The sequence below is a fragment of the Parasteatoda tepidariorum genome, chromosome 11, assembly GCF_982258835.1.
Source record: "Parasteatoda tepidariorum strain Cologne lab strain chromosome 11, Ptep-v5.0, whole genome shotgun sequence".
Taxonomy (NCBI): Eukaryota; Metazoa; Arthropoda; class Arachnida; order Araneae; family Theridiidae; genus Parasteatoda; species Parasteatoda tepidariorum.
The window spans coordinates 62,227,477-62,243,921 of NC_141765.1; positions in this window are offsets into that span (position 1 = coordinate 62,227,477).

Here is a 16,445-nt window from a genome sequence, read left to right on the forward strand (position 1 = left end):
TTTAATAGTAAGCGGTTATTTACATTAGGGACCTCAATGGCTTAGTGATTAAAGATACTGAACTGAGCTGTCATTACGCAGGATTAGGTTCGATCTGGAGGGGCAGCTCTAAGCCCATCCAGCTTCAGATCGATGTGTAGCTTTTCTGGGAAGTAAAGGCGGTTGGTGAGTCATGCTGACCACTTTTCCACCCTCATGCCGTTGGTTCCAAAATTGTGTAGCCTTAATTGTGTAGCACACAACAGGCTAATGCGGGAATGCTTTTTACAAAATTAAATGATATTTTTCCGTTCGCCTTCCCTTTCGTGGCATACAAAATTAAATACGCAATAATAAATAATGCAGGAAAAATTGGAAAAGTGCAAAATTTATAAATCCTTAGTCGTAACAATAAATACTATTTTAAAGTATACATATACATAGATTATCTTTATGAAGCTCATACCTCTTAAACGAATACCTTTTTGTTTTTTTATTCTGAATATAAGTATTTCGTTTTGTAACTTTCAGCATATTTAATTGACGAAATGACTTAAACAATTTTCAAAAAAGCAAATGGTAATTTAGGTCGACACTAACACACATCATCACGCATACGTTTTAACGGTTGAATATTTTATAAACAGTTAAGAGCCGTCGTTTAAAAAAGGAGAAAAACGATAAAAGTCTCTTTCCCTGTATGAAAGCAAAAGTTCTTAGCGACTTGTCATAGTAATGCGTGCGATCAATAAAAAACGAAAAGCATCGCTCCAGTAAATTAGGGACGGTATATAAATAAAAAAAATATTTCGTTTCGCGCAACTTGTTACCTTTTACGTTTCCAAGTATGATACATTTTTATTCTTATTTATAAATAATTTGGGCACACATATATCTATACACAACTTAATTTAAGCAAAACTTGTAGTTTTTGAAAACCTTCAGGACACACATGTCTTCAAAGTTCTGAATTTTTATTTTGCAGCAATCCTCTCAATACAGCGCGTATTTTGATATCAGCCTTATTACTTAAATTTTAACTGTATCCCCTCGTTACATCGCACATTCCGATAAATCGTTCTTATTTTCCTTTATATTCTTTAATATCTAAAAAAATATTTTTCCAGATTACTATTTGTTTCTTTATGAAGTAAAATGACAGTTTCAAGAATCAATAAAATCAGTTTTCAAGATATTATTCATTATCAATGTTAGCTGTTTCAGCTTCGGTGTCAAAGTTTGACTTAACCAAATGTTCTTTTTGCAATAAATTCTTTCATATTTAGAAAAATCAGGCTATTGGTTGTTTGGGAGATTAGACTCTTCTGTCAATGTTGCTTTAAAAATTTGCAACCTATGAGATTTTATTCTCAAGCTCTTGAAGAAATTGTGCATTATTTTCGAAGTATGTTTTTCGTTGATAAGCCTTCTCGCTCAGTAACTCTTTGTGCCTATCTTGCATGCATTTGTTTAAGTCAACATTTTCAACATCAAATGGAGAAATATCACATTTTTTAAAAACATTTTAAACTTTAACTTCATCAATTGATGCCTCAAAAACTTATTTAAAAATGGGTGAAAAATTCTCTCTACATATTGTCTTATAGCTACTCTTTTGCTTTCAAGATCTAAAGGAAGATTTTCATGAAGCTTTCAAAGCTCGAAATAAGCCTACATCACAAGGTTGGAATACATTAGTAGCATTAGGTAGAGATATAAAACAGAGAATTTGTTTTGATGAACAAAACTTGCTCAGTTTCAAAGTGATATAAGATTTATGCCCAATTGATATAAGATTTATGCCAGAAACAAAATCTGGAATTTGATATCATTTTCAATTAGTCATGGGTAGAAGCAGTTTGCAATAAATTCGTAAAATGCCATCCATTCTCAATCACTCTTTCCTATGAACTACATGCACTGTAAAAAATTTCGAGCAATGTTGCACCAAATATTGGTATTCAATTGCTGGATGCATAAAGTGGTGCTCAGTTTTACTATGGCGCTTTCACTAACTGCTCCAAATATCGGGAGAAGGTTGCACCAAAAATGGGTAATTTGAAAGGGCCTAAAAACAAAGGAACGCTGCACCATTATTAGGTATTTTTAAAGTGATAAAAAGTAGGGTACCGTTGCACCGTCATTACGTATTTTTAATAAAAACGAGGAGAAGATTGCATTATAAATTGGTATTTTATTAATCCCAAATTATTTTGAAACCCAATAAAAAAAGGTGCTAGGAAAGTTACACTATAGTGTAACTTTTCCTTATTATTTAATAAGCAAGTAGAGCAAAGAATTTATATAAATCAAATTATAATTTAATTATTTAAATCTGTAAAAATAAAAAAAACTTTTTTTAATTTAGATTTGTTGTGTAATATATATATTAAAAATGTTTTTTGAGCTGATGATATAGACTGCTTTAACATAAAAGGTACACAGTTAAAAGGGCTTTACAGCTTTGCAATTTCAGATTCCAACTATAACATATATATATATATATATATATATATATATATATATATATATATATATATATATATATATATATATATATATATATATATATATATATATATATATATATATATATATATATATATATATATATATATATATATATGTTATAGTTTGTTATAGTATGTTATATACACAAAAATTTTATTCATATTTAATTCATATTTAAATATTTATTCATGATCAAATAATAAATGTTCTGGAATGCTGACACTGTCTTTCCAATATTTATAATCTGACAGAGGATAATAATTTAAAAGGTTTTCTGGAACTATTATTTTAACTACATCATATTTTTTCAGTTGCTAACCCCTTACGAGAAAAACACAATAAAAGATTACACACACACAAAAAAAAAAAACTTTTTCAGCCTTTTCACAAAATAATAATTATTTTTCCAAACACAGGTTCTTCATTTTCAAAACTTGAAACCACACACATTCCTTGTTTGCAAGCTATTCTTGGAACTTGTGCTTTTGAAGTTTGGAAAAAACTGTTAATAACCTTCTAGAATTCTGGTAATTTCAACAGAATAAATATTTTTATCAATAAGCTTTGCACTGGTTATAACAAAATTTTATAGAAAAATCTGAAAAAATATTTCATGACCAACTGTTCATATGGGCGGGGGGGGGGAATTTTATCTTAAGCCTCTTTTTCCTCACGAAGATCCTGGAAAGGAAAGGAAGGTTCTGATATTTTAAATATTATTATAATTATTTTTTATTGATAAAATGTGCCTAAGCACCCAAGTTGAATTTCTCCTCATGAGAATTTGTGAATTAAATTTTATTCAGGGGGACCCCGCAAAAAATTGCGAGAGGAATTGTCAACTGTTAAAATATTAAATGAACAACATGATCATCACTTGGATAGGTCAAAGAGTTCATGTTGAGTCTAAGAGGGCGGGATATGGCAGCTGATAAACACACAAGCAGTATTCATATGGATGGTATTAAAACTCCACAAGTATACTTTTTGTGATGATTGTCGTTTTTACTAAAGTTCTTTTGCTTCATAGAAGCAGATATATTTCAGAATAAAAATAATTACCTTTATAATTAAAAAAAATCTCTTAAAATAGTTATTATTTTTAAAAAAAAGAAAAAAGAACAATAGTTAATATTATAAAGAATACATATGACCTTTTCCATGATCAATGAAAACGCTCGATTTCATGCTTATGTTGACTTTACCCTCCCTCACAAAACCCCAATGTGGGCTAATTTAATATACATCAATCTACAATAAAATAAAATTTAAAAAAATGCATAAAAAATAAGTATCTAAGGCAGAGTATTTATGAGCATCTAGTTATTTTTTAAAACTTAGACTTAATAAAAAAAAAAAATATTTTTTTTAACGTTTTAAATACGATATTTTGTTTCATTTAAAATTTGTTTAGCTTAGTTAAAAAATATCAATAAGAAAATCCGTTTTTTAAAAAATCATAATAAGAATTCAGCTTATTTCTAAATGCTCTAAACAAATCTTGTTCCTGTCGGTATTTAGTTCAAATTTTCAGTAAGACACTTGGCGGATAAAGAAATTTAGCACTTTGTTTTTTTAGCTCCAATATTGACCACTTTCTTTTGCTTTTTCCTACCTCGTGCACCCAACCAACTTAAAGAGAAACCCAGTTTCCATGACAACGGCTTTCCTGCCTTTCTCTCCAGTGCCAACTTGAGGTGAAACGGAGTGTAATTCGCCTTGAAAATTTTACTACAAAGGCAGTTAAGAATGCATAGACAAAAATTCGTGTAATTATGTGACATTACAAACAAAGATGAGCAATATAGAACATGAAATTTAAAACAAAAGCACAGATATTGATAAAAATTTTAATCCTAACAGAAACTCGCTTTTTCTTTTTTCTTTTTTTTGTAGAATGCAAGTAAAACATGGAGCTAGAAAAGTTTCACCCGCTGTTAATTTGGTGGAAAGCTGTGCTGCTTATGATTGCCGTATTTACCGTTTATTTGTCACTAGTATTGCACTTTCTGTGCTCATGAAACGGATGTATCTCCTTATTTACTGAAAAAGAGCTAATATAGATTTTTTAATATTTAATTATTCATGCAACGAATGTAGTTTCCTAGAAGAAATTTGAAATTAAGTCTCTCAGAACAGATAACAAAATTTTGAACTGTGATTAATGCAAAAAAATAAGAAAGGTTTACTTACCTGCAAAAGAAATTGACAATTTCAACGACAACTTGTATGCGATGATTGCAAGCTTCAATATCAAAATCGTCCATCAGTCAACAGTTAAAAAATAAGTTATCGGTCACAGTTAAAGCTTGTGCTTCTCATAGTACGAAAGTTTGGTGCAATCGATTGCGTCATGAATGTATTTCTCGATCATATTTACTCATTTATGGTGCAACCTAAATAAAGCAATTTTTCATTTAACCAATCTATGGTGCAATTAGAAACTTTTCATCAAGTATTGGTTAAATATTTACCGAGTTTTTTTTACAGTGTAGCAGGGACTGATTTTGTAATACTTTGAGAAATTCTTCAGTGAGGAAAAACTACCATTGGAGCTACTTTTTTTCCACTAGCAGAAATGTTGGTCAAATCTGTTGTTCTTTCTTTCTCATTCCTAAGTACTATAGAATATAAATCCTTGTAACTTTTAGGGCCTAAGATTTTTCCTGTTTAAGGGCAGTATTCAACTCCTGTTTCGTTCGCATTGTAGATGCGATTACTTTCTAAAAAGATGTCAGGGCTACTTTTTTCTTCAAGATTTCTCTAAAGTTCTTTAACCCACTTTCAAATATTATTCTCTGTAAGGGAAGCTTTGCTTTTTGAAATTATCTTAGTATTGCTCTGAGTTATCAGTAGATTTCGCCTTAAAAAAGCTTCACTAATTTTTCATCTGGATGATTGCCTTTAAATAGATTTTAATAGAGACCGCATTAGGAAAATAATTTAGCTAATTATTAGCACAAAAGCCAGCAAATAAATTCTCTATTCAAGTTTTTATTATTATATTTATTTAGTTTTCGATTAGTAAATATAGTTTATTAAGCTGCCTAACTTATGATTAACTAACCACTACATTTACAAAGATAAGTAAATGTAAAATCATATTTCACACACACTGTTCATTCACTGGAAAATCTATTACCAGTGAAGGAACATGCCTGTTCCTTTACTAGTTAGAAGATGTGTCTTGCATTTCTAACAGAATTTTCTAACAGATTTTGAAATATGACTAAAGGTTTAAGAAAATAAAATTTATTCTTTTATATTCATTAACATAGGAAAATCCCAGTAAATTAGCACTTGTTCATTCATCGTTTGGTAATCCAGTTAATAATCACCCACTAATCTCAGTACTTGCTTCTGCTATGATGATTAAAATAAATAAAACGTAACTTCAATAGCCATATTTTGAATTCTCTTCTTCACAGTGAGAAAAATAAAACAATTACCTGCAATTAATTGCACTTTAAAAGCATAACTACAAACACTAACCTTATAATTTTGTCAAAGAGACAAAGTGTTACCCAGATGCTAAAAAGTTCAAAAAACTTTCCAGAGAAGACAATATGATCAGGTAACCCAATGCATTATTAGATGACTTTCTATTGTTAGGTAGTAAGTTACTGTTACCAATAAATCTGAATAAAAACTTTAAAAAAATTTTTTTTTTAAAAATATTTATGAAATGTTCATTTACTCGAGTGTGTTCCTTCACTGATTGGTTTACCCTATATCTTAGAATTAAAATTTTTATCGTCTATTATTAAATAAAGTAATAAAAATAATAAATTATAATAAAATTATTCTTTCACAAAGAATTTTCTTTGGATAAACGAATTTTATAATTATAAACAAACATTTCTAATTTCGCTTTAAAAGTTCTCCAGTTATAACGAAAGATGTGATAAGTAAAATTAACATTAAGGGGATCAAACAATCCGCAAAATTAAAAAGCATAATTAGCAAATTAACTACAATCTGGGGCCATTCTATATTTTGAGTATAATAAGGAATCCAAATTTATAGAAAAAAGGTATCATTATTCAATGCAAGTTCATTTTTGCGTCTGATTTCGTAGCTTAAAATATCATCAACACAACTTCATTAGCATATTTGACGTTATCCCGTGCACCATTAAGTTTGAGTCTTGGCATGTGAAAATCCAATCATTCAACCAAAAGTTATTCCAGGTGTTTATTTGTTTGCACACCTTACATTAACAGTTTCGAAAGCAATTAGAATAAGGTTTGAAATTTAAAATTATTTTCTAATTGATTTAAAGTTAAAACGAAGAGATTGACCTAAAATGCACTGAAGGTAACGAAATCAAACGGTGTTATAAATTCAGTAGTTATTTGGATGCCTTTGAAAGGAGGTGTGGAACCACTTAAAGGGAAAAAACCATTTTAATTAAAAAAATTATCCAAATCCGTATTTCATATTCCTTTTTATGTAATATAAATGGAAATTATTCTAAGTTATAAGATGGATTATTATCAATAAATTATTCTTAATTTGAGTTTCGTTAATGAAAGGAATGTCTAAAGATCTAAATCTTCGTTAATAAATTTGTTTGAAAATCATATTTCATTTTTCATGAAAATTTTCTTAAAACAAGTATTTGCCTGAAAATAATTAATTTCAGAACAAAAAATGACAATAGATTTTAAGTTTTAGTCGTCAATTAGATGTCCCCTTTAGTTAAATGCTTGGGAGCCGCAGCCCCCCCCCCTTCTCTCTCTCTCTCTCTCTTTCTCTCTCAGTAAATGAAAAAAATAAATAAATGAATATATTCTAGAATCTCCTATGATAATTATCTGACGACTACAATAATTATCACTATTAAGATATTTATTCTAACATTACTATTCTACAATTTGATTATAAAAAAACATTACATTTAGTAAAACATTTACAGGGTGTTTTGCAAAGACAGCTCTTAATAAGTATTTTTAGAATTTTAATAAAATGTTGAAGTTACAAAACAATGCACATTATTCACACTTATTCATGAAAGTATCTTTTTCTAGCAGCTGAACTCAACCGTAAAAGACATATGAATGGTGTGTAAAATCTTAAAAATGCATTTAATAATAATTGCATTTTTAAGATTTATCTACCCCTTTTATGGACATATTATTATTACTGAGGGCATATTATTATTATTATGGACAATTTATTTTAGAAATTCAAAGGATAGTTCTTTATTTATTTTTTTTTGGAAAAATTTACGAAAATACAATTTTGCATCGTGCATTTTCATTAAGATAATTTAGTATAATTTGCCAGTTTAAAAAAAATGGATGAATTTTCGCTCAATTTACGTTCATGGACTTACAATTTCATCCAGATCAGTGTTTGTGAATTTCAACAAAATAAAAAGAAAATTTTTAAAAATTAAAAGACAGAAAAAGTTCAGAATTGAACTATATACATACCCTTCAAAATTTGATATTTTTGTGATACATATAATCTTTTTTTTCAGACTAAATACTGCATCACACTAGTACTGTAACAGACTTATACAGCCTAGTAAACTAAGACAGAAATTTTTGGAACAAACAGAATTTTTATCAGAACGACATCATATGTTTATGCGAAATTATTTATGTGAACAAAATCCTTTTAATTCTAACCTCTTATATAAAATGTATTTACTCTATTCTTGTTTCATATATATATATATATATATATATATATATATATATATATATATATATATATATATATATATATATATATATATATATATATATATATATATATATATATATATATATATATATATATATATATATATATATATATATATATAATATATATATATATATATATATATATATATATATATATATATATATATATATATATATATATATATATATATATATATATATATATATATGTATGTATGTATGTATATATTCATTTAATAAATTTTCATTTTAGATCGGTTTTAGATATCCAGTTGTATCTTCTACGGAGTTCAAATATTAAAAGAAAAAGATTTAAAACCTTGAAAATAAATCTATATTGATGGCTCATTCATTAGTCTTTAATACGATGCATCATTTCATTTCAAGGTGTAAAAATAAATCTTGAATTAATTATATTTAATCCCATAACATTTCTGAGAGACACATTTATATGTGTATATAGGAACATGCATTAAAGAATGAAAGATTACTATTTCCGATTGTCCTTAAAGTGAAAAAAAATTACCCTATATCTAATTAATTGTGAAGTGCTTATTTCAATTAAGTGTTAAATTTATATTAGTACAACCCCTTATTTTTCAAAATAACGCCTTCTTTGAACAGGTATTAGATAAAAAAAGATGAATTGACGCTGCCACGCTTGCCAACAGGTACCCGCTGATTCGGGAGCTTGTCGACTGCATTAAATATTCAGCTTTTCAACTTTGTCAGTGGCGAAGATTGCGGACCATTGTATCTGTGACATAGAGCCCTTTCCATTTATTGACACGCGACCCAGCACTTACTCCGACCGCCTCATTTAATATTAAAGAGACGCTTTTCAAGTGGTCCTATTGAAATCGCATAAAAGCTATCCTCTTATTTACTACAAAAGGTGTAGAGTCTTGCTCTTATTCTCTAAAAGGCTCTCTAATACTGCGACGCATCCTTTTTAACGTTTCATTTGGCGGTCTTTGTAAAAGATATAATGTGAGAAACTCGTCTGTCACGAATCGTCTCCACTTTGTCCTGGAGCTTCTTCGTGCTCTGGAAACTGTCACCGAATCCTAGACTTGTCAAAAGACTAGAGGGAGCAATTGTTTCTTTCGATGTACTACACTAACAGCTAAATGATTTATTTGGGATGTCTTTTAAAAGAAAATAGATTTTTTTTTTGCTGCCCTAGTAATAGGAAAATCTAAATAAATTTAAAAATTTCGTTTGAAATACTGCTGTAACGAATAATTTTTACTAATAATAAAATAACTCTTTAGACCCAGGCCGGCCAGAGCTAATTTTCAAGTGTAAGCAAGAATATTTTTGGCTTCCCCCCCCATTAAGGATTATAAATATGAACGAAGGAAAATATATGTTATTTACAATTTTAAAAATAAGTCAAAATCGGCAGTTTTTATATTTTAATAAAAATGCGGCATTAACTAATTTTAACTAATTATATAATGTATTTTTATTCTAAATTCCACAGAGCAAAATAATGGAATTATTAAGGTCTGTAATGATTAGTAAGACATAAATGCGTACAGTACGCAAAATGCGGGATGATCGGATCTTCACGTTCTGGGCTCAGAGTGGATGTGATGAGGGAGGGTGATCTCAAATATGCTAATTAATAAATGCAGACGATATTTTAAGTTACGAAATCAGTCACAAAAAAGTAATATCTCTGAATAATTCCTTTTCTTCCGACGAAATATGGTCCCAATAGTAAGGTCAGGAGAGCGATCCAAATTTTGAACCTCCTTAATGTTAATTTTACATTTTGCGTATTCCATCATATCTCGATAATAATCAAATTTTAAACTTTTGTACACAGTTATAAAATTCATTTATCCAAAAATAATACTATGCAAGATATAACTGTAAGAAGATATTTATTATTTTGTACAGTTTTATTTAATAATAGTTGAAAATCGGTCGAATAATTCCTGAGAAAGCAAATTTTAAAAATACGACTTTTTCAAAATTCTATTTCTTAGGATCCACTGAATCGATTTCGCTCAATTTATGTATTTTGCTCTTAAAATTTGTAGTCTTTAAAATGATATAAAAAATGCATACCTTACAATTCAAAAGTTGTTTTGACTATTATTAAATAAAAAAATAAATAAATATATACTAAAATTTATGTTTGCATGGAATTATCTTTGGGTAAACAAATTTTACAATTGTGTGCACAAGTTTTTCAATACTTTTTAAAAGTTCTCGAGACATGGCAAAATACACAAAAAGTAAAATTAACTTTAGGGGTCCAAGCTTTGAATTGCTCTCCTGATGAAACCATGGAAACCATACTTCCCAAATTGCGGTTACCCCGTATATTTTGGGGGTCAGAAATCCAAATCCACAGAAAGAAACGGTCTGTTTATTCAAAGAAAGTACGTTTTTGTATCTGATTTCGTAACTTAAAATATTGTTTGCACTAATTAATTAGCATATTAATAATTTGTTAAGATTGAGTCCTAGAACGAGAAGATCCAATCATTAGGTCAAAAGTTATGCAGGGTGGTCCATTTATTTATTGTGGTTTGTACATGAAATCAATACATTTCTCTCAAAAACAAAAGTCATTAAGTATACATAATTTTGAGAGGGAAAACTAGGATCGAAATAAATGTGTGTTATGCTCTTGCAACAAACTTCATAGAAATTGAGAAAAATTTATTTCGTTATTAATTAATTTATTCAGTTAGTTTGCCAAATAATCTTAAGAAACTAAAACTGTAAGATATTTACTTGATTAAAAACATCATGAAAAAAAATTACAAATTGGAAATAACAATCGACATGTTTCAAGCGCTTAAAAATAGGCGCCCATTTTCTGAGCACCTATTTTAATGAATTAACAGGTTTTAATTATTAATTATGCATTATCTACGTCATCAGAAGTCTTTTGTCAGCACGTTTAGATGCCTATTTAATAAAAACCAATCGTTTCTTGAGCAAAATAATAAAAGAAGGCATTTTGAATATCATCCATATATTCCTTTATTTATTTATTTTTTTTTTGTCACGAAAAAAATGTAGCGGTCAGAATATATAGAAATCTGATGGTGCAATGTTGGGCAAATATGGTGGGTGATTGGAGAATCCCCCCCCCCTAATTCATAATTTTTTTTAGACTTTTTAAAACTACAACTGATGTTTATCAACTGATTTAAATTTTGTAAGCTTGATGCAAAAGATTTCTTAAAACGTGGATATTTACATCATTGACTAAAATAAAAAGTTGTTAAAATATATTTTTATATAATGCATCAAAAAAGATATTGTTTTCCGGTTCACCTAATATATTTGTAAGAAAGATTCAATTAATCACTAAAAATTGAAAATTAAAAATAAATGTAAATTTAATGCTTAAAACTGGAATAAAAACTTGACACTTTGAAAAATATTTCAAAATTTTTATTCATCATTAGAAAAAAGAACTAAATTCAGTGATACAAATTTTTATTTTTTCAATATTTTAAAATAATTAGTATTATAAAAAAAAGCAGTATTTATATATATATATATATATATATATATATATATATATATATATATATATATATATATATATATATATATATATATATATATATATATATATATATATATATATTTTAAAGTATTATATAATTGAAGAATAATCAATTAATAATTTTAATTTGAATTGGAAATATTTTAAATCACAAAAAGTGAAAAAAAAAATCGCAATAGAATGGCATATTTCGAAGAAAAAAAAATCGATGAAAATCTTACAGTTCATATTATATTTTATATTCATTAAAAAGAAAACAAATGTATGTTTTTTAATTTTTTTAAAACTAAAATGGAAGAGTTTTGATGAAATCACGCACTAAAAAAATAAAAGAAAGCAAAATGATAATAAAACATTTAAATGAATTATTGTTACAATAACTGAAAGAGAGTATTAAATTTTGTATTTACAATAAAGATGAATTTAAAAACAACTTGAACCTACAATTGCTGATATACACTGGTAATATAAATTAAGAGAATTTGCATATTTTATCGAGTTTCATGAAAAGAACTGAACTGAATGTAAAACCTCTGCTTCTAGACAAAAATGCAAATCTTGTACGTCAAATACGTAAGCGTGCACGTGTGTGTAGGCGAAGCCAGTAGACAAACATGCTTTATAAGTGCGCGTAAGTTAAGACGCATTTCGTTCGCTAGCACACTTTGGTGAATTTCTTAGTGTTATTTTGTAGCAATAGGTTAAATTCAAATTGTAACAGTAAAAATGAGTAACCACCAACGTTTAGATGATATAATGAGGTGGGGAATTGTGAGGAGGCTAGAACCAGGTCAATCTCAGATCCAGGTTTGTAGCGAATTCAATTTAGCGCTCAGCGTCGTGTGTAACTTATGGAAACAGTTCCAGGATACCGGATCTATCAAGAAAATGCCTGGGCAAGGTCATCCAAGAGCCACGACTGCCAGAGAAGATAGCCATATGTCCATTACAGCAAGGCGTAACGGAGGAGCTACAGCTTCTCAACTCTCTCGTGACTTGCATGCAGTCACAGGAGCCCTTGTACCAAAGGTGACTGTTTTCAACGGCTTCATGAGAGAGGGTTGTTTACAAGAAGAAGAAGACCTGCTGTTTGCGTCCCTCTCACTTATACGAACAGGAGAGTCCGTTCAACATGGTGCAGAAAGCATAGAGATCGGAGTATGGATCAGTGGGTGACGGTTCTCTTCGCTGATGAGTCCAGGTCCAGCCTAAACACCGAATCTCGCCGTACGTTCAGATGGAGAGAACCAGGGACCCGTTACTTATCCTCTAATGTCCGTGAAATCGACCATTATGTGGCGGAGCAGGTTTAATGGTCCGGGCAGGAATCATACTGGATGGCCCGCGCATCCTCCATGTCTTTGAAAGAGGCTTTGTGACTGGTGTAAGGTATAAGGATGAGGTCTTGGAGCTCTATGTCGCTCTTCACTCTTTTAGGGGTACAGTTGGCCTTGAGTTCTTTTTAATGGACGATAACGCGAGGCAACATAGAGCTCTTCTACTAGACGAATTTCTAGAGAGTGAGGAAATTTGTCGGATGGATTGGCCTGCCAGATCTCCAGACATCAGTCCTATGGAGCATGTCTTGGAATCTCTGGTGGGTGAGGGCAATTGCAGCTCGCTACCCCTCCGAGAACCTGCCAGGGAATGAAAACAGTCTTGCTGAACGAGTGGGATCATTTGCCATAGGAAACGATAAACTGCCTTATTTCAAGTATGAAATCACGCTGCAATGCTAGTATATCTGTAAGAGGGGACTATACTCCCTATTAACACATTTTTTTTTGTTTATACTGCAACTGTTATCTCATACCTTCCAACTCCAACGAGTATTACACACGATAATGCGTGTGTATATGTTGAATGGTTATTTGTTTTATATTGTATCAATGTATGTACAGATCAAATTTAGTTAAAATCGGTCCAGTAGTTCCAGTGATAATCCACCAAGTCTGCAAATTCTCTATATTTCTTACAGTGTGTCCCACAGTGGACTGGTCGCTAAGACACGGTTCCCAGAAGAACACCGATCACTGCACACCGAACACCGCATCACTGGCTGCGGTCAGTGTGCGGGTGGGTGACCACTTGGATCAGTCTGTATAGGGACCGAGGGTGTGCGGTATTGGTCCACGTTAAACTGTTCTACCGTAAAGTGCTCGACTTCGCGTGCAGGTCCTCGGGCTACCGAAGCGGGGGTGCTATCCCCTCTGTAGAGGATCAAAATTGTGATGGCATGTCTTCGGATCATCCTCAGGGATGTTTCCCAGACCGTCGCCAATAACCCATTGTGCAGCTCTAGTGCGACGTAAATTAACTACAACAACACCAGTGTACTTTTAGAATTTGAGAAACAAGTAAAAATTTTAGATAGATGATTTCTCAAAAAGCATTGTGCTGCAGGAAATTCAAAATGTGTCTGTTATTCCCTTTTTCTAACAAAGCAATTTTTTAATTTTTTTGACAAATTAAAAACCACTTTTAATTCTTTTTTCTTATAAATTTTGTATTAATAATTTTTATGGATAGGTCAATATTACACCAATAATCACAACTTCCTATTTTACCTACCTTAAGAAAACAAGTTTTTCCTAGAACATAGCGGGGCGGGACATTATTAAAGGTAGATCAATTTTCTCCCTCCCCAAAAGGGTTTTCTTGAAGAAATGTTAAAAATAAAAAAAACTCGATAGTATTTAACTCAATTGTCATCTGTATTTGCTGTTGTTGTTATTGTTATTTTACGTCGCACTAGAGCTGCACAATGGGCTATTGGCGACGGACTGGGAAACATCCCGGAGGATGATCCGAAGACATGCCATCACAATTCTGATCCTCTGCGGAGGGGATGGCACCCCCGCTTCGGTAGCCCGACGACCTGCACGCGAAGTCGAGCATTTTACGGTAGCACAGTTTAACGAGGACCAATACCGCACACCCTCGGTTCCTACGCAGACTGATCCAAGTGGTCACCCACCCGCACACTGACCGCAGCCAGTGATGCTTGACTTCGGTGATCTGCTGGGAACCGTGTCTTAACGATCAGTCCACTGCGGGACCATCTGTATTTGCAGATGGTCAATTGTCACAAGGCAGGATGTCATCGACACTGTTAAAACAAGGGATGTACACGGTTTGCAGGGTTATTTGGTTGCAAAACTATTTTCAACATTTCATTTTAGGAAAATAAGTGCGTTTTATCTGTTATTTTTAACATGCTGGCAAGGAAAAAAAGCTTTTAAAAAGGGAAAAAATAAGATCGTAAAAAGCTTTTGCCTATTATCTAACCTTACCACACTTTGGAGCCATACATAACTGTTGCCAGCTTTATTCCTCGGACCGGCCCTGTTCAGACCACCATTTAATTTGAAAGTACAGTAGGGAATCGATTATCCGGAACAGTCGGGACCATCGCTATTTCGGATAACTGATTTTTCCGGTTTTCTGAATCGCTACAAAAAGCCGTTTTTTTTTATTGTTAAACCCAACTAAAAAAAAAATGTTAGGAAATAATCTCAAAAAGAAGAAAAAACGATGAAGTAATACAGTAATGATTATTTCTAAAATGATGGTACGGTAAACATCTTTCGAAAAAGAAAGAAAAATCCAAAAATCTTATGAGGAAAAAAAATTTTTTTTTTAAAAAATGGCGGGGAAACTTTATCGAATTTCGTTCCGGTTTTTTGGTTTTCCGATTTCCGGATAACGGGTTCTGTACCTCTTTTCTGTAAGGCGAAGGTCATTTAGAAAGCAAAGAACTCATCAGCAAAGCTAAGTTAAAAGAGACAACAACGCAAAAGTTTATTTACAAAGTCATAGTACCTTACTTTAATTTACAATACTGTCATTATGACTGTTTAGGCACTTATTATAAAGTGAAACAATTTCGATGTAAAATTCTCTCTAATTTTTTGTGCCTTCAAGTTATCCTTCACGAATGATTCTCATGGAGGTAGGTAAGGAAGGGGTTCAAACATCCCCATCATGCATGATAATTTTTGATTTTCTCTAACTACTAGTTTTTGAAAAAAAAAGCTGAAACTCTTATTAGGTAAAAAAAAAAAAAAACACTTAAAAGCTTCTTTTACCATGTCGATAAAAGTCTGTTTTTCCATTCAAAAAATGTAAAACAATTGTTCTTTCATTACTTAAAAGCGCAATACTATAAGGTCAGTGAGGTAAATCGATATCAGAGCATGTTCAATCTATTTTACTTCGGGAAATGTTCACGGTTTCAAATTGCCATTCTCTTTCCAACATTAGCTTCGTGTCTGAGGGGGAATATTTGTTTTAACAATAAATGGGATATCTATATTGTAAAGAATGTAGAATAATATAACTTGCTTGTCCGTAGTTTGGTCAGAAATGCAACACGTATAAAATTTTCTGAAATATTCCGGCGCTTGGACGTAGAGTTTTTAAGAGTGATTGTAGCTTAGGGTAGGGTGTATGCTACAAGGGGGCTGACTCTCAAATCACAGTACATGTTGTAGAGAGCCGTGATGGTTCAGGGGATTGAGCGCGGCTTATATATATGATGATCCAGGTTCGATTCCCAGTGATGGGTGGTCGATATGAATTCCTCACCCGCCTTGCTTCGAAAACATAGTGCTGACGTAAAACATCCTCAAGAGTAGAAGGATCTTGGGTTAGTCTTCTTGCCGCCTGGCTAACTGTGGGAGATTTTCCTCTCCATGTAACGCAAATGCTGAGTAGTT